The 18,895-nt window shown below is 47.3% G+C and overlaps 1 long non-coding RNA gene across 1 annotated transcript in view; it reads left to right on the top strand.

Annotated features, from left to right (window-relative positions):
- The first annotated feature begins 636 nt into the window (after positions 1-636).
- The window catches only part of LOC139226460 (uncharacterized), a 68,174-nt gene continuing 49,915 nt past the window's right edge, over positions 637-18,895 (top strand). Inside the window, exon 1 of the long non-coding RNA XR_011587264.1 lies at positions 637-1,453. This is a non-coding gene — a long non-coding RNA (uncharacterized lncRNA). The remainder of the gene's footprint in view (positions 1,454-18,895) is intronic.

Here is an 18,895-nt window from a genome sequence, read left to right as displayed (position 1 = left end):
AACATTGAGTTCAGACCCTATGAAGTGGGGGGGGGATGTAGGGGAAGGGAAGGGGGAGGGCACAGTTCAAGTGAGGGGCGAAAGGGCACCTCTTGCTGGGAACAGCCCCAGTGAATGAAGGATTGAATCTCACCAAATGAAAATGCACAATGCCTTGCGCTCGGATGTCTTTGTTCCTCTACCTCCCCTCTCCTCCCCTCTCCTCCTCCCTCCCGAGAAATTAGATTCTGAACCACGAGGAGGATCAAACGAGCATTTTCCACAGCGGCCTGTGAGTGAAACCCCGAGCTGCAACCTGCCGCGCTGCACTCCTTCTATCCGCCTCTCGCCCCTCTCCCCTCTGAAGCCCGTCCCGTCCCGTCCCGTCCCGTCCGTTCCGTTCCGTTCCGTCCCGTCCCGTGCCGTGCCTCCTCGATTACAATCCCTCTACCACACCCGCTCCACTTTTAAAATATTGTCCTTAAATTAACTTCTGAAGCATTACTCGTGCTCCCAATCAAGTCTCCTCTCACAGCTGTGTTGTTTTAAGTGTAATTTAAAAAAAAGAGATCTATTTGACGCCTTGAGCAAGCGGAAGCATTTCTTTTCTGGGTGGAGAGATACTGCGCAGGCGCAGTTAGAACACCCAGGGTAAAAGGCACGCAGATCTGAGCGCGTGGAAATTCCGAACCTGGCGGAAATAAAAGAAAAAAAGCCTTGATAATACTGCGGGGGAAAGAAAAGGTTTTTTACTCTAATTAATTTCATCCTCAACTACATTTCCGTTAAAAGAAACGCTTTCCTCAGCTGCCAATGTTATAGAGCAGCCTGATGTAGTAGACCAACCTCTTCCAAACCAGAGCTGCACAACTCGGCCTGTGACAGAAAGTTAGGGCTAAATTTTGCCCAAGCCCATTTTCTGGCACATTGCCAGAGTTATGTCTGTTTTTCTGTGCCGGAAATAATTTGCTATAATTTCCCTGATCTATAATTTGAATTTGGAACCACGCAGCGTGTCCAGCCACCTCGCGGGGTGGAGCCTGCTGTTTGCGCCAAAAAACTATGCCACACCTTTTCGCATGCACGGAAAATAAAAGTTACATTTCTGAAGTCGTTGCAATGGACGCACATGTGCAGTACAGTTCCGAGTTGGCAATCTGCCATTTTTAAAGAGACAGTTGTGTGAGAAGGAGTGCTGTGTGAGAGCATTGGAAAAATCGGAGCTGCAGCAATACAAGATACAACGCGGTGCAAGGACCAAGAATTTCTTACAGGAAGAAGTGTGGGCACTAGTTACTGTGATTTGAGAACAGATGGCAGGAGCTGGACACCAGCAGAGGTCACAAAAGTTCCTTCCAAAGAAATGAAGAAACACTGAAACCAAGTTGCAGAAGATTACTGTGCAATGGTGACCAACACAAGATCTGGAGGCCAGTGTAAAAAGAAGTGGCAGGACCTTGGTCAAGTAGTTACTGTAAGTAATGTTTTCATTTATTCACTGGAATTGCAATTGTAAATGCGACCATCTGTATGTCTGACACAGCAGAATGACACCCTCTTTTAAAAAGTTAGGTTTTCATCTTTGTAGAGGAAGGTGGCATATCTGGGAAAAGAGGGTGTCATAAAAGGGAAAGAACTCGAACAGGAGGAGGCCTGGCAAATCTGCACCCACTGACACCCTTGGAAGAGAGGGTTGATGCTTTGATGGGTCCTGCCTGGAGAAAAGCAATCATCACTGCACAAACTGGGCCCACACTCGAGGGAGAGGGTAAGTCCTGCAAATTCATCGTGGTCCTTCAAATCAGCCTGCTGCCTGGCCTGCGATGTGTGAGCTTACTCATGCCAGCCACCCTGTCCCCTCCTCTGTTGCTAACCACTTGACTCTGTTGTATTTTGCAGAACTTGAGACCAACCCTGATAATGCACAAGAAGATTCAGACGCGGACGAGCCTGAAGAGGAGAACCTATTCCAATCCAACCCTCTAGACCAAGAACATGGGAGTGAGGGAGAGAGGGAGGGGATGGAGCTGGATGAAGCTCCACTGTTTTACTGACTTTGGAGGAGTTGCCGCTCATTTCGGTGACCGCCCCTTCTGTGACTAGTAGTTTGAGTGCTGGTGGGACATTCCATGGCTTCCCAACTTCCGAGGTTGCAGGTCCCAGTGGTGAGGTGCAACGAGGCACACCCAGGGCTCCCCTGTCCCAGGCTGCAGATCCCAGTGGTGGGGTGCAGCGAGGCACACCCATGGCCCCACTATCCCAGGGGTTCTCCCTCCATCCCCCCCCCCCCCCCCGGCCATGGCTTATTTTCTAGCTGAGCCCCGAGCCCCTGTGTCCGGGTGCGGGGTTGATTCTGCCGGCCAAAGCTACAACACTCCAGCCCTGCTTTAAAACGTTCGGTGGTGGCGTGTGAGTGAGTAAAAAAAAATGAGAAAACTTCTGAAATCCAACAAACATCCATTTACTATGTTGACAGGTTAAAAAAAGTTGAACTTTATTCTTGATTTTTTACAGTGTTCTTGACTCCCTCCAAAATCTTTGATTTAAAAACTATGGCATCTTTCAGCGCCGATCAATGTTCGCTGGTTTTCTTAAGTGCCCAGAAGGTTTTTTCGGAAGTGGCCAGATACGCTGACCTGGGAGGAAAAAATGTTGGCAAAACGGCGAAAAATTATAAAAAACCAGCGCAGTCATAGGGAACGCCTCCTATGACGAAAAAAAAACTGGCCTAGAAAAATCACAAATTAATTCAGTTACACCGGCGCAGATCCCAGGGGGAAACTTGGAAAAAAATAAATATGCCAAAAAAAAAACGCCAAATGGCGCAAATGACCCGGGAAAATTGAGCCCCTCATTCCACATCAATAGTACGAAACAATGACGGAAAGGTAAAGACCGTCCGATCGATAGAGCCTGCCCCACACAATTGTGATATGTTGTTTCTGTATGGGGTGGAGTATATCTTCTTGAAGCTGGTATCCATTATTTTGTGGTTTCAGTGGTTATGTGGATTAGTTGACTGATGGAAAGATTTAATCCTGGTCCAACCACATTCTAACATGCAATCTATAATTATAATTGGTGTGTAAACATGCTCACCGAAACATAGAAAATAGGTGCAGGAGTAGGCCACTCGGCCCTTTGAGCCTGCACCGCCATTCAATGAGTTCATGGCTGAACATGCAACTTCAGTACCCCATTCCTGCTTTCTCGATGCTCACACCGTCACTACTGAATGTCGCTAATCATACAGTTAATATACAGTTAATGAGTCGCCGGATGCGTACAATGTGCGCACGCACCCAAAGAGGCCTCGCAAATGCCGGTATTTGGCACATTTGCAACTAGCTTTTGCGATCTGTCACAATGTCTTCTGACAGATCGCATGCATCCCCGCAGGAAGGACATCCGTGGGGCAGAGATTGGGTTTTTTGCCCAACTCTTGCCCAGCGAATGTTCTTCAAACTCTTACTCCTGGTAAAAGCAGGTGTATAGCCGACTTTTACCAGTGTAAGAGTTTTAAAACCTAGAAATATTTGATTTAATCATTCTGTTTATATTAAAAACTCTGTCCATTAAGGTTAGTTTATTTTTAACCCCATTAAAACTCATTAAAAAAAATTCAAAAAAATATATTTTTGTCTAAAACATTCAATTTCAATTCATAATAAATATGTGAGTTGTTTTTTTTACTGTGTGTTTCTTGTATTAGGGGGCTTTTCTCATTGATAGTAATGGGAGCTCGTAAAATCAGAGCTCCCATTATTATCAATGAGAATACTAGATAGCGATTGGTGGTCCAGGCCCACGTGATTCCAGGATACATTTACATATCTGGAAACATGTACCCATATGCTGCGCAGCGAATGAAGGCCTCCGATCGGAATCTTACATTCCTCCGGAACCACCAGGTATTTTCGTAGATTTTGTTCGGGTTGGAGGTGTTCATCTGAAGGAAGCCTCCGACCGCAATTTCCTCCCGTAGATGTTCATTGATGGTCCAGACCCACGTGATCCCAGGTCACGAATATGTACTTGGAAGACATGTTCCCGTACGCTGGACTGCGAAACTAGGCCTTCGACCGCAATCCTATGTTCCTCTGGGACCACGAGGTATTTTCATAAAAATTTTTTCTGTTGGAGCCATTCATTCGCAGGAAGCCTCCGACCACAATTTTCCCCCATTGCTTTCATTTCAGTAACTCTGTTGCTCAGTTACTGCTGTCTCGCGCACACTACAAATTATTTAACTCCTTTGTGACTTACACCTATGAGTCAGGATACCACCTGGTGAGAGTGGGCACTATAATATGACAGTGGCACAGTGCATCACCTAGCTGTCGGGGTGAGAACTTCGATGCAATATCTTTTTGGCAAGCTAACTGTGTATTGGGATGAATGATTCTGTGGGTTGAAATTTGAAATTGGTCGCAAATTTCAATGAAACTCTTCTGTTCACTATTTTGAATATATCAGTAATTTGTTTTTACTGTAACCAGTAAAAGAACTTCTGAATCTATTTATATACTCAAATGTTTCCCTGCCCTCCTTAATTATGAATCCCCAAGAGAATAAGCAGCGATGAAACCACACTCCGTACTGAGCCCAGGGGCCAGAAAGTTCTAGTCCCAATTTCATCTAGGTGGGGCAGGGATAGAGAATTTAATATTGCCAATTCTACCACCTCATAAATCAAGAGACAAACTCTTAAAAATCATGGCCCTGAATTTGCGGTCAGCGAATTCCTGTGGGGAAATGCCTTCGATCCGCAAATAAAATGCTCACGTACCTGGTAGTCCAGGAGGTATGGTGATTTGCGGTCCTGGGGCTCTCTGGGTACGCGTGGGCAAAGGCATCTTAAGTGGGCAAAGGTATCTCGGGCGCAGGCAGTTCGCGAGCAGCCTTGCGATTACGTGGGGCAGCCCAATAAATGACAGAAGGGAATTCCCATTCATACTTACGGGGATTCTGTATGTACGGAATCCCGATAAGTATGAATGGAAATACCCCCCCAAAATGTTTTAAAACCATCACATATTTAAAATGAATTAAAAAGGCATTTTATTCAATATTTAAAACAAAAATGTAATCTTTTGAAAAATAAATATACATGTTTTAAAGGGGCTAAAAATAAGCTTACCTTAATTCACCGGTTTTTAAATGTATAAATAATTGCTAAAATTTGATTTTTCTGTTTTTTTAAAACTCTTATGCTGGTAAAAGCAGACCCTACGCCTGCTTTTACCAGGTGTAAGAATTTCACGGGCATTTATTGGGCAAATAGCTCAATACCACAGAAAGTAGTTGAGGCCAATTCACTAAATATATTCAAAAGGGAGTTAGATGAAGTCCTTACTACTCGGGGGATCAAGGGTTATGGCGAGAAAGCAGGAAGGGGGTACTGAAGTTTCATGTTCAGCCATGAACTCATTGAATGGCGGTGCAGGCTAGAAGGGCTGAATGGCCTGCTCCTGCACCTATTTTCTATGTTTCTATGTTTCTAACTCTATGCCAGCGGATGCCCTTTTCCCGGAGATGTGGGTGATCTGTTAAGAGAATTCTTGACAGATCGCAAGTTTTGGGTTTTAACCCATGCCTAAACCCAGAACTTGTGCAGCCCTTCTTGGTGCATGCGATTGACAGTTGGTTTATAAACCTCAATAGTGGCTTTACAAAAGAATTTAAAAAAAAATCCTACCTGTTATCACCACGTTGCTATGCTTGGGTACTCCTCTTGAGTTTTGGGTGGGTGATTTTTCAGTATCAGGTAATCGCAAACTTAGTGAAATCTAAACAAAAATTAAGACTTTGTAATACCCGTTTTTTCAAAGACTTATCGAATCATGTGATAGTGTTATTGATATTGATGTAGGTTCTGACGGTAGTGATATTTGGGCTCAGGCCGCTGTGGGCCACCGCGGTACACAGGCCTGTCTCTGGAATGACTGCCACTGTCCTGCTCCGCAGCATACTGTCTGCCCTATAGGCTGTTTACCATTCCCATCACAGCACCAACAGCTGCCTGTGTCGTCTTCAATGAACAAAGTAATACTATGTAAAATACTTACTGATCTGCTGTGCATGTTCAGTATTTCCTGAGCGCTTCAGACCACGTACTCCAAAGCTGCAAAATAAGTTCGACAAAGTCGCTAAACAGTCCAATGTGGTGAGCTCCTAAACTATTCAAATGCAAAGAGGATAAAACCCCTGGTCCAGATGGATTGTATCCATGCATTTAAAAGAATCTAGGGAAGAGATGGAAGAGGAATTGCTACATATATTTAATAATTCGCTGGAAAAAGGTGTAGAGCCAGAGGACTGGCAGATAGCTAACTAATACCTACATTTAAGAAGCGGGATAGAATATGTTTAGGGAATTATAGACTAGTCAGCTTAACATCGGTGGTAGGAAAAATAATGGAATCCTACTAAAAGAGAAAATAGAACATCTAGACCAAAAATATAATAATGAATAGTCAGCTTGGATTTCAAAAGGGAAGCCTTGCTTGACCAATCTCATTGAATTTTTTGAAGAAGTAACAGAGAGTAGACAATGGTATGCAGTAGATGTAATTTATCTAGATTTTCAAAAGGCCTTCGGTAAAGTACCCCATAATAGACTGATGAACGAGGTCAGAGAATGTGGAGTCAGGGGACAAGTAGCAGAATGGATAGCTAGCTGGCTTCAAGACACAAAGCAGAGAGTAGGGGTAAAAGGTACTATTCACAGTGGCAGAAGGTGGGTAGTGGTGTTCGACAAGGATCAGTGCTGGGACCACTGTTCTTCACAATTTATATTAACAATTTAGACTTTGGAATTAAAAACACAATTTCTAAATTTGCAGATGACACCAAATTGGGGGCAATAGTCAATACCAAGGAGAACTGCAAATTACGGAGGAATAAACTTGCAGAATGGGCATATAATTGACAAATGAAGTTCAGCATAGATAAATGTGAGGCATTACGTTTTGGTAGGAAGAATAGGGAGGTCATTTATTACTTCGAGGGTGCGAGTCTAGGTGGGATAGAGGAACAAAGAGATCTCAGACTACAAATACACAAATCACTAAAAGTTGCGACACAGGTTAGCAAGGCCATAAAAATGCAAACCAAGCACAGAGTTTATTTCCAGAGTTATAGAATTGAAATGTAGGGAAGTTATGCTAAACCTGTGTTGAAACTTGGTTAGACCACATCTAAAGTACTGCATACAGTTCTGGTCGCCATATTATAAAAAGGATATAGAGGCACTGGAGAGGGTGCAGAGAAGATTTACAAGGGTGATACCAGAAATATGAGGGTGTATATATCAGGAAAGGATGAACAGGCTGAGTCTCTTTCCTCTTGGAAAAAAGAAGGCTGAGGGGTGACCTAATAGAGGTCTTTAAAGTTATGAAAGGTTTTGATAGAGTGGATACAGAGAAAATGTTTCCACTTGTGGGGAAGAGCATAACTAGAGGCCATCAATATAAGATAGTCAGGATAATAAGGAATTCAGAAGAAAATTCTTTACCTAAAGAGTAGTGGACATGTGGAACTCGCTACCATAGGGAGTGGTTGAAGTGAATAGTATAGATGTATTTAAGGGGAGGCTAGACAAGCATATGAGGGAGAAGAGAAACATAGAAACATAGAAAATAGGTGCAGGAGTAGGCCATGCAGCCCTTCGAGCCTGCACCACCATTCAATAAGATCATGGCTGATCATTCACCTCAGTACCCCTTTCCTGCTTTCTCTCCATATTCCTTGATCCCTTTAGATGTAAGGGCCATATCTAACTCCCTCTTGAATATATCCAATTAGCTGGCATCAACAACTCTCTGCGGTAGAGAATTCCACAGGTTAACAACTCTCTGAGTGAAGAAGTTTCTCCTTATCTCAGTCCTAAATGGCTTACCCCTTATCTTTAGACTGTATCCCCTGGTTCTGGACTTCCCCAACATCGGGAACATTCTTCCTGCATTTAACCTGCCCAGTCCCGTCAGAATTTTATATGTTTCTATGAGATCCCCTCTCATCCTTCTAAACTCCAGTGAATACAGGCTCAGTCGATCCAGTCTCTCCTCATATGTCAGTCCTGCCATCCCAGGAATCAGTCTAGGGGTCAACTTTCGCTGCACTCCCTCAATAGCAAGAACGTCCTTCCTCAGATTAGGAGACCAAAACCGAACACAATATTCCAGGTGAGGCCTCACCAAGGCCCTGTACAACTGCTCCTATACTCAAATCCCCTAGCTATGAAGGCCAACATACCATTTGCCTTCTTCACTGCCTGCTGTACCTGCATGCCAACTTTCAATGACTGATGTACCATGACATCCAGGTCTCGTTGCACCTCCCCTTTTCCTAATCTGCTGCCATTCAGATAATATTCTGCCTTCGTGTTTTTGCCACCAAAGTGGATAACCTCACATTTATCCACATTATACTGCATCTGCCATGCATTTGCACACTCACCTAACCTGTCCAAGTCACACTGCAGCCTCTTAGCACCCTCCTCACAGCTCACACTGCCACCCAGCTTAGTGTCATCTGCAAACTTGGAGATATTACACTCAATTCCTTCATCTAAATCATTGATGTATATTGTAAATAGCTGGGGTCCCAGCACTGAGCCCTGCGGCACCCCACTAGTCATTACCTGCCATTCCGAAAAGGACCCGTTTATCCCGACTCTCTGCTTCCTGTCTGCCAACCAGTTCTCTAACCACGTCAGTACATTACCCCCAATACCATGTGCTTTAATTTTGCACACTAATCTCTTGTGTGGGACCTTGTCAAAAGCCTTTTGAAAGTCCAAATACACCACATCCACTGGTTCTCCCTTGTCCACTCTACTAGTTACATCCTCAAAAAATTCTAGAAGATTTTTCAAGCATGATTTCCCTTTCATAAATCAATGCTGACTTGTCACTGCTTTCCAAATGTGCTGTTATTTCATCTTTAATAATTGATTCCAACATTTTCCCCACTACTGATGTCAGGCTAACCGGTCTATAATTACCCGTTTTCTCTCTCCCTCCTTTTTGAAAAAGTGGTGTTACATTAGCTACTCCTACTCCTGCAATTCCTACTCTGACTAGCACGTGGCACTGGTAGCAATCCTGAGATTACTACTTTTGAGGTTCTACTTTTTAATTTAACTCCTGGCTCCCTAAATTCAGCTTGTAGGACCTCATCCCATTTTTTACCTATATCGTTGGTACTTATATGCACCATAGCTGTTCACCCTCCCCCTCCAAAATGTCCTGCAGCCGCTTCGAGACATCCTTGACCCTTGTACCAGGGAGGCAACATACCATCCTGGCGTCTGGATTGTGGCCGCAGAAACGTTTATCTATTCCCCTTACAATAGAATCCCCACCACTATAGCTCTCCCACTCTTTTTCCTGCCCTCCTGTGCAGCAGAGTCACCCATGGTGCCATGAACTTGGCTGCTGCTGCCCTCCCCTGATGAGTCATCCCCCCCAACAGTACCCAAAACAGTATATCTGTTTTGGAGGGGGATGACCGCAGTGGACCCCAGCACTACCTTCCTTCCACTGCTCTTCCTGCTGGTCACCCATTCCCTATCTGTTTGTGTAACCTTTACCTGCGGTATGACCAACTCACTAAATGTGCTATTCACGACATCCTCAGCATCGCGGATGCCCCAGAGTGAATCCACCCGCAGCTCCAGTGCCGCAATGCGGACTGTCAGGAGCTGCAGCAGAACACACTTACCGCACATGTTGTCGTCAGGAACACTGGAAGCGTCCCTGAGTTCCCACATAGCACATGAGGAGCATGACACGTGTCCGAGCTCTCTTGCCATGACTTAACCCCCAGATTAACTTAATTTGGCAACAAAAATGATAAAGGTTACCAACTGATAAAGGAAAAGAAAAAGAAAAACTACTCACCAATCACCAGCCAATCACTTACCACTTGGCTGTGACGTCACTCTTCGATTTCTACAAACTGTGCTAAAAGAGACAGTGTGATTTATATACAAACTATGCTAATAGAGGCAGTGATTTATATACAAACTATGCTAATAGAGACAGTGATTTATATACAAATTATGCTAATAGAGACAGTGATTTATATACAAACTGTGCTAATAGAGAGTATGATTTATATATAAGCTGTGCTAATAGAGGCCATGGGCTAGAACCTCCACTTTTTTTGCCTGCTTAATGTCCACTTAACGCCCATTTTACCACTGAAATGATGTATAACGCCCATATCTCGCCCATTTTGGCACAAAATGGAAACTGACGGGCGGTTTTAGGAAACTTATCGGCAAGTGTTACTTTCCCCGTGTGGTTAACGCTGAGAAAAAGTATTACCGCCCGCCCATTTTTTTTGGGTGGAATCAGCAGGATGGGCGAATTCAACGTCCATAATATCGCCCAGCGTTATTTTCCGCACGGAATTAACGCCGCAATTCAATATTAATGCCCGGCAACTGTTTTTTGTCGTAAAGTGCATATTTACCCAAACTAACGGCCATGGAGTTCGCCCATCGTCAATTTCACCACCTCGCACACATTTCGCCCACAATATCGCTCGATCAAAAAAAACACCCACAAAAAGTGGAACTAACCGGAACGAATCACAGCGTTATGCACGCCATGTTGCAAATTACATGTCGCGTCCTTTAAAAGGCTGCTGTGCTTCAACCTCGGCGGAGTTCGGATGTACTCTGCAGGTCGTTGGAGTTGATGTGAACATCTCTAAAAGCATCTTGATCAAAGTGTTACCGATTGGAATTGAAGAGGTGTGCTCGTCGGGACATTCCTTGTTTGTGTGCAATCGGTGGAAAACAGAGCTGCAGTGGGGCCTGTCCTTCCCCAACCTCTCTTGGTGACCAAATACATGCAACAGACACGGCATCGTCGAAGGAACGCTGCACTGCATTATGTGCCCAATGTACGAAGTGACACACAGATGAGGAGGACCAGATGTTATACCAACCGCAAATAAAAGGAGAAGCATTCTTACCTCGACTTGCCCGACAGTACCTGCCTTCGGACACTACGCTTCCACAAAGAGTTATCACTGAGGTATGCCAGCTGATAAGGTGCACTGTCCGTCGAGGTCAAAGTCATCGCGGCACTGTCGCTCTATGCCTCGGGTTCTTTTCAGGCCACAGCTGGCGACATTTGTGGACTTTCTTAGCATGCCACACATTGCTGCATTAGACAGGTTACTACAGCCCTGTATGCACACAGGAGGGATTGATCAGCTTCCCTATGACCAAGGAGGCACAGAATGAGAAGGCTCTAGGTTTCTCCAGAATTGCAAACTTCCCCAAGGTGCAGGGAACAATAGACTGTATGCACGTCGCGATGCAGGCACCTTTTCAGGATGCTGAGGTTTTCAGGAAGCGCAAGGGATTCCACTCTCTGAACATCCAAATGATTGTCGACCACCAGCAAATTATACTGGCTGTGAATGCTCAATTTCCGGGCAGCATCCATGATGTGCACATCCTGCGTGAGAGTACTGCATCTGACTTGTTTAACAATGGGCCACAAGGTCAATGCTGGAAGCTTGGGGACAAAGGATATGGCCTCGCCACCTGGCTGATGACCCCCCTGTGTGACACCCACACCGAGGCCGAGAGGCAATACAATGAGAGCCAAAGAGCAACTCGCAATATTGTGGAGAAAACCATTGGAGTGCTGAGGCAGCGCTTCAGATGCCTGGAACACTCAGGAGGCGAGCTCCGATACCAGCTAGTGGTGGTGTGCTCCATGCTACACAACTTGGCTATCAGGAGGAGACAAGAATTGCCTGATGAGTCTGACAGTCCACCTCACCAGAGAGAGGAAGAGGAGGATGAGGAGGCGGACGCTGACATCGGGCCAGACAATCAGACTGACGCTGAAGCCATGCCCATGCCCCCCTGTAGACCACATGAAAGGGCCCGTGGTGGCATGATAGCTACAAGAGCCTTACGTCACGAGCTCATCAATGATCGCTTTGCCTGAAAGAACGTTTGTGTTATTTACAAGGCTGACACACTGCTGGGTGTGCAGGTCATACATCAATGATGGGCATCACCTTGGTGATAGTTAACGCTTACATTGATTGAAGTTAAGTGTGATTATACCCTTTGATGTTAAGGAATCACCACCGTGTAATGGTGCAGCTATCTGAACCAATGTGCTGCAAGGTTTTGTTCAATAAAAAATATTTAAACCAAACATTTGTCTGAAATCATCAGTATTTCTGTACAAACCAACCCTTCCGCCCCCCCCCCCCGCTTCTCTCCCCCCCCCCCCCCCCCACCACCTCTACCCCCTTCCTCTTACCCTCCTGACTCCAAGCCACCTGGCCGAGGAGGTCATCAGGCGATGCTTCATTGGGTGGGGGGGGAGGGGGAGAGTCGGGCGGGGGGCGGGGGGTGGTGACGGCCGAAGCGCAGCTTGGACGGATACGGGAGAGGACAGTCCTGAGATAGGACCGTGCTCCGAGCCATAAGCAAGATGTTGCTCCTGGCTCTCGTGCGGTTGGCAATGGGGGTGCGTCACCTTGGGATGCAGTGCAGCGCTCCAGGACCACTGGGAGCCCTCTGCCACCAGTGTTCCTGGCTACCAGCTCCAGGGCCTCCTCCATCCCTTCCATTCTTTATTGGACAAAAACTCGGTGCCAACTATGTTCTTGGTGCTTAGTGGGCTTTTTGCTGCTGGTGAATCTCCGTCGTTCCTCCCAAACAAACACACACCACAGCCACACACGCTTTCAGTGCCTCTGAGCTCCCTCTCTCTCTCTCTCTCTCCTCTTCTACGCATGTCATGATGACCCTTGACCTCCTAAATTGCAGGAATTGTGCTTTGCCATGCCATTGCTAAGGACGGCCACACTTTACGGCAGAAGGTCAGAAAAATTTTACACTAACGCCTGTTATGTATGGAGAAAGAGTCAGACTGAACACTGTGAGCTCAAAGTAAAGTGTGACTGAAGTCTTTTATTGCAGGTCTCCAGAGTGCCTCTCCAACCTGTGAAGCCTCCTTAAATACCTGTGCTCCCAAACCTGTCAGTAGCGATGTCGCACTTTATCAGGGAGGCTTTGAGGGTGTCCTTGTAACGTTTCCGCTGCCCACCTTTGGCTTGTTTGCCATGAAGGAGTTCCGCGTAGAGCACTTGCTTTGGGAATCTCGTGTCTGGCATGCGAACTATGTGGTCTGCCCAGCAGAGCTGATCAAGTGTGGTCAGTGCTTCAATGCTGGGGATGTTGGCCTGGACGAGGACGCTAATGTTGGTGTGCCTGTCCTCCCAGGGGATTTGTAGCATATTGTGGAGACATAGTTGGTATTTCTCCAGCGACTTGAGGTATGTACTGTACATGGTCCATGTCTCTGAGCCATAGAGGAGGGCGGGTATTACTACACTCCTGTAGACCATGAGCTTTGTGGCAGTTTTGAGGGCCTAGTCTTCAAACACTCTTTTTCTCAGGTGGCCGAATGCTGCACTGGCGCACTGGAGGCGGTGTTGGATCTCGTCGTCAATGCCTGCTCTTGTTGATAGGAGGCTCCTGAGATATGGGAAGTGGTCCACGTTGCGCCGTGGATCTTGATGACTGGGGGGCAGTGCTGTGTGGTGAGGACAGGCTGGTGGAGGACCTTTGTCTTACGGATGTTTAGAGTAAGGCCCATGCTTTCGTACACCTCAGTAAACACGTCGACTATGTCCTGGAGTTCAGCCTCTATGTGCGCAGACGCAGGCATCGCCTGCGTGCTGTAGCTCGACGACAGAGGTTGGGGTAATCTTGGACATGGCCTGGAGATGGCGAAGGTTGAATAGGGACAGTTTGATTTTTATACAAACGGTGCTAATAGAGACAGTGTGATTTATATTCAAACTATGCCAATAGAGATACTGCGATTGATATTTAACTATTAATCGAGACAGTGTGATTTATATACAAACTGTGCTAATGGAGACAGTGGGCTAGAATTTCCATTATTTTTGTATGCATACCACCCACTTAACGTCCATTTTAATGCTGAAATGAGGTGTAATGCCCATATATCGCCCATTTAGACACAAAATGGAAAGTAACGCACATTTCTCGGTGACTTATCGCCAAGTGATACTTTCGGCATGGACGTAACGCCGATAAAATATAATACCGCCCGCCCACTTTTTTTGGGTGGAAAGATCAGAATGGGCAAGACCAACGCCCATGATATCACCCAGCATTACTTTCGGAATGTAATTAAGGCCAAGATTTAATAATCCCGCCTGGCCACTGTTTTTTGTCGTAAAGATCACATTTGCTGAAACTAACGCCCAGAAAATCGTCCATCCTTACTTTCAACATCTCGCACACATCTCGCCGACAATATCGCTCGCCGAGAAAACCGCTGTGAAAAAGTTGAACTGACTGGAACTACTCAAAGTGGTATGGACGCCATTTTCTCCGGTCGCATCATTTAAAAGGCTGCTCTGCTTCAACTTCGGGGGAGTTTGGATGTATTCTGGAGGTGTTTTGAGGTGATGTGAACATGTGAACAATTATCATACTGTGGATGATTGGAATTTACTTTAGGTGTCCTAGTGGGGACATTCATTATTTATGAACAATCGGAGTAATATAGGTAGCTATTGGAATGGGGCCTGTCATTTCTCTGCCTCTCTTGATGACCACGCACATGCTGCAAACTCGAGATGGCAGAAGGTACATTGGATATCATCATGTGCCCGATGTAAAACGTGCCAGACTGATGAGGAGGACCAGATGTTACACCCCCCGCACTTACAGGGAGAAGCAGTCTTATCTCAACTTGTGTGACACCACCTGCCTTCGGAGACTGCACTTCCACAAAGATGTTATCAGTGAGATATGCCACTCATCAGGGGACTTCTGCAGCCTGTCAGCACCATCAGGACCGCACTGTCCGTCGAGGTCAAGGTGACCGTGGCATTTTTGTTCTATGCGTCGGGTTCCTTTCAGACTTCAGCTGGTGACATTTGCGGTATATCTCAGCATGTCACATATTGTTGCATTAGACAGGTCACTGAAGCCCTGTACGCACGCAGGAAGGACTTTATCAGCTTCCCTATGACCAGGGAGGCTCAGACTGAGAGGGCTTTAGGATTCTACCGAATTGCTAACTTCCCCAAGGTGCAGGGAGCAATAAACTGTATGCACATCGCGATGCGCGCATCTTTTCAGGATGCAGAGGTTTTTAGGAACCGCAAGGAATTTCACTCCCTAAATGTGCAACTTGTTGTCGACCACCAGCAAATTATTATGGCAGTGAATGCTAAATTTACGTGTAGCATCCATGATACTCACATCCTGCGTGAGAGCACTGTAGCTGACATGTTTACCAATCAGCCACAAGGTCAATGCTGGATGCTTGGTGACAAAGGATGTTACCTCGCCACCTGGCTGTTGACCCCCCTGCATGACACCCACACCGAAGCCGAGAGGCGATACAACGAGAGCCACAGATCCACTCGCACTATCGTGGAGAAAACCATTGGAGTGCTTAAGCAGCGCTTTATATGCCTGGACCACTCAGGGGGTGAGCTCCAATACCATCCTGAGCAGGTAGCTCAAATCGTGGTGGTGTACTCCATGCTGCACAACTTGGCTATCAGGAGGGGACAAGAATTGCCAGAAGGGTCTGACGGTCCACCTCAGGAGAGAGAGGAAGAGGAGGATGAGGAGGTAGATACTGACCTCGGGCCAGATAATCAGGCTGATGCTGAAACCATGTCCCCGCCCCCCTCTAGACCGCAGGAAAGGGCCAGTGGTGGCATGATAGCTGCAAGACTCTTACGTCAGCAGCTCATAAATGAGTGCTTTGCTTGAAAGAACGTTGTTGGTATTTACAAAGCTGCAACACTGCTGGGTGTGCAGGTCATATAGCACTGGTGTGCATCACCTTGGTGACAGTTAAAGTTTAAGTTGATTCAAGTTAAGTGTAATTATACCCTTTTATGTTAAGAATCACCAGTGTGTACCGGTGCAGCTATCTGAGACAATGCGCAATAAGGTTATGTTAAATAAAAACATTTAATCCGACCATTGGTCTGAAATCATAAGTATATCTGTAAAAAAAACACCCCTCTCCCACCCCACCCCACAACAAATTTATCTCATTTACATCATTACAATGGTCCCCATTTCCCGCAAAACAGAACACAAATGCAAACCAACAAGGTAGCCCCCTCGCCCCTTGCCCCGACCCTCCCACCAAAATAGCAGCAGCAACCTAAAAATATGCCCCAGACAACATCTGCGGCCATGCACCTCGTCATTTCCTTCTCCTCCTCGTCTCTACCCCTTCCCCTCCTGACTCCAAGCCACCTGGCTGAGGAATTCCTCAGGCGCTGATTCATTGGGGGGATGACGGCAGAATCACTGCTTGGATGGATATGGAGGAGGATGGGCCCGAGATGGGAACGTGCCCAGAGCCAAAAGCAAGATCTTCATCCTGGCTCTCATGGGTCGTTGCCAATGGGGGTGCGGCACCTTGGGGTGCAGTGCCACGCTCCGGGACCACTGGGAGCCCTCTGCCACCAGTGTTCTTAGCTAACAGCTCCAGGACCTCCTCCATCCCTTCCATGTTATATATTATTTGTTGGACAGAAACTATGTTCTTGGTGGTTAGTAGACTTTTTGCTGCTAGTGAATCTCCCTCGTGCCTCCCACAACAGCCAAACAAGCACACACCACACCCACACAGGCTTTCTGCTCCCTCTCTCTCTGACTCCTCTTCTGCACATGTAATGATAACCCCGACCTCCTGAATTGCAGAAAACGAGCGTTGCCATACTGTTGCTAAGGATGGTGACACTTTATGGCAGAAGGTCAGAGAGATTTAACGCTAATGCCCATTTAAGATCACTCGCGGTAACGCCCATTTTTAAAAATGGAAACTAGGGGGTTTTGAAAATGGGTGATAATCCGGTGATCTGAAAACCCATATTTACTGCCCATGTGATTTATATACAAACTGTGCTCAGAGAGAAAGTGTGATTTATATAAAAACTGTGCTAATAGAGACAGTGTGATTTTTATACAGACTGCGCTGATAGAGACAGTGATTCAAATACAAACTGTGCTGATAGAGACAGTGTGCCATTCGGGCCTACCTCAGGCTTCCCACCACATCACCCATTCGATGATCCCCGATGATCTCCGGTGACTTCCGGCAACCACCAACGACCTCCGGCGAGTCCCATGAGTTCGGGCCATCCAGGCCTCCCGCAGGCTTCCCATCACATCACCCATTGGTGACCTCCGACGTACTGCCACGACGTCCGACAACCTCCGGCAACCTCCAGCGATCAGCGACGTTCCCCGATGACCTCCGGCGACCTCCGGAGGCGGCACCCTTGACCTGGACCTGGCTATCAGGCCTCCACCCGTCCTCCAGCGACGATCGGAACACCTCCAGCGGCGGCGGATGGGCCTCTCCTTCATGACAGAGTCTGGGCCTCCTTGATGACAGCTGGACCTCCCTGGTGACAGACGACCTCCTCCTCAACAATGATCAGGTCCCCCTCTCCCCACGTCGGCGACTGGCCTCCCCATCTCCTTCATCTCCTGCCCCCAACCAGGCCTCGGACCACCTGTCACCAAGGGCGCTACCCAGCGCCGAGCCTGCGGCCAACATCTCGCCGCAGGCAATTGGGCCCATATAGCAGTGCCTGGCCTCCAGACCTCCTGGACCCCCTTGCCACTGGACCAAGACCTCGCTCAGCTAAGCCTGTGTGGTAGTTGATGTGCAACGACCACCCCACGTTAAAAGAACTCACGCACAGCCACCTCTCACTCCGTTAACATGAAGTTCGGGACCTGGAACGTCAGGACCCTCATGGACAACCCCAACAGCGACAGGCCGGAACGCCGCACCGCCATAGTTGCCCGGAACCTGGACGCTTTGATATCAACATCGCCACCCTAAGCGAGACCCGGTGGGCAGGGGAAGGCCAGCTCAAGGAACAAAGTGGAGGTTACACCTTCTTCTGGAAAGGGAAACCAGAGGAAGAACACCGCCTCCACGGAGTCAGCTTCGCCATCAAAAACGAGCTGGTTGACCGCCTCAGATACTCCCCCTGCGGGGCTAACGAACTCCTCATGACTCGTCGACTTACCCTATCCCGGAACCAGTGTGCCACAGTCATCAGTGCGTATGCCCCAACACTCGATGCAATTGATGAGGCCAAAGAGGGTTTTTATACCAACCTCGAAAAATCCCTGTCCTGCTTCCCTGCGGGCGACAAACTGATCCTCCTCGGTGACTTCAATGCCAGGGTTGGCAAGGACACAGACCTCTGGGGGGGCGTGATTGGCAGAGAGGGGGTAGGGAAAGCCAACTCCTTTGGTACCCTATGCCTGACAAAATGTCTAGAGCATGAACTTGTCATCACCAACACCTTGTTCTGCCAGAGGGACAAATACAAGGCATTGTGGCAACACGCTCACTCCAAGCACTGGCATCTGCTCGACTATGTCATCGTCCGAGCCAGGGATCGCAAGGATGTGCGCATCACCCGCGCCATCCAAGGAGCTGATGACTGCTGGATGGACCACTGCCTAATCCGATCCATCATCGACATCAACATCGCCCCAAAGCAGAGGGGGCAGCATAAGCAGTGCCGCAAAGAAGTCAATGCCAGAGCACTTAAGGACCCAGCCAAGAGAGCCCTATACAGCCAGCGCCTCACAGCTAACCTGGTGTGTCTCGACGACTCTGAGACGTAGAATGCCCACAGCGCTTGGTCTGCCTTCCATGCCTCCATAACCAGTGCCAGCAAAGAGACGCTCGGTTACTCAACCAGGAAACACTAAGACTGGTTTGATGAGAATGATTAGGAGATTGCAAGCGCAGGGCATTTCTGAGCCTTAAACAACAACCCAATGCAGTTAGCAGCAAAGCAGCATTACAGACGGCTAAAGGCT

This window comes from Pristiophorus japonicus, chromosome 16 (assembly GCF_044704955.1).
Source record: "Pristiophorus japonicus isolate sPriJap1 chromosome 16, sPriJap1.hap1, whole genome shotgun sequence".
Classification (NCBI taxonomy): Eukaryota; Metazoa; Chordata; class Chondrichthyes; family Pristiophoridae; genus Pristiophorus; species Pristiophorus japonicus.
Note: the sequence above shows the minus strand (reverse complement) of the source record. Positions and strands in the feature narration are given on the sequence as shown.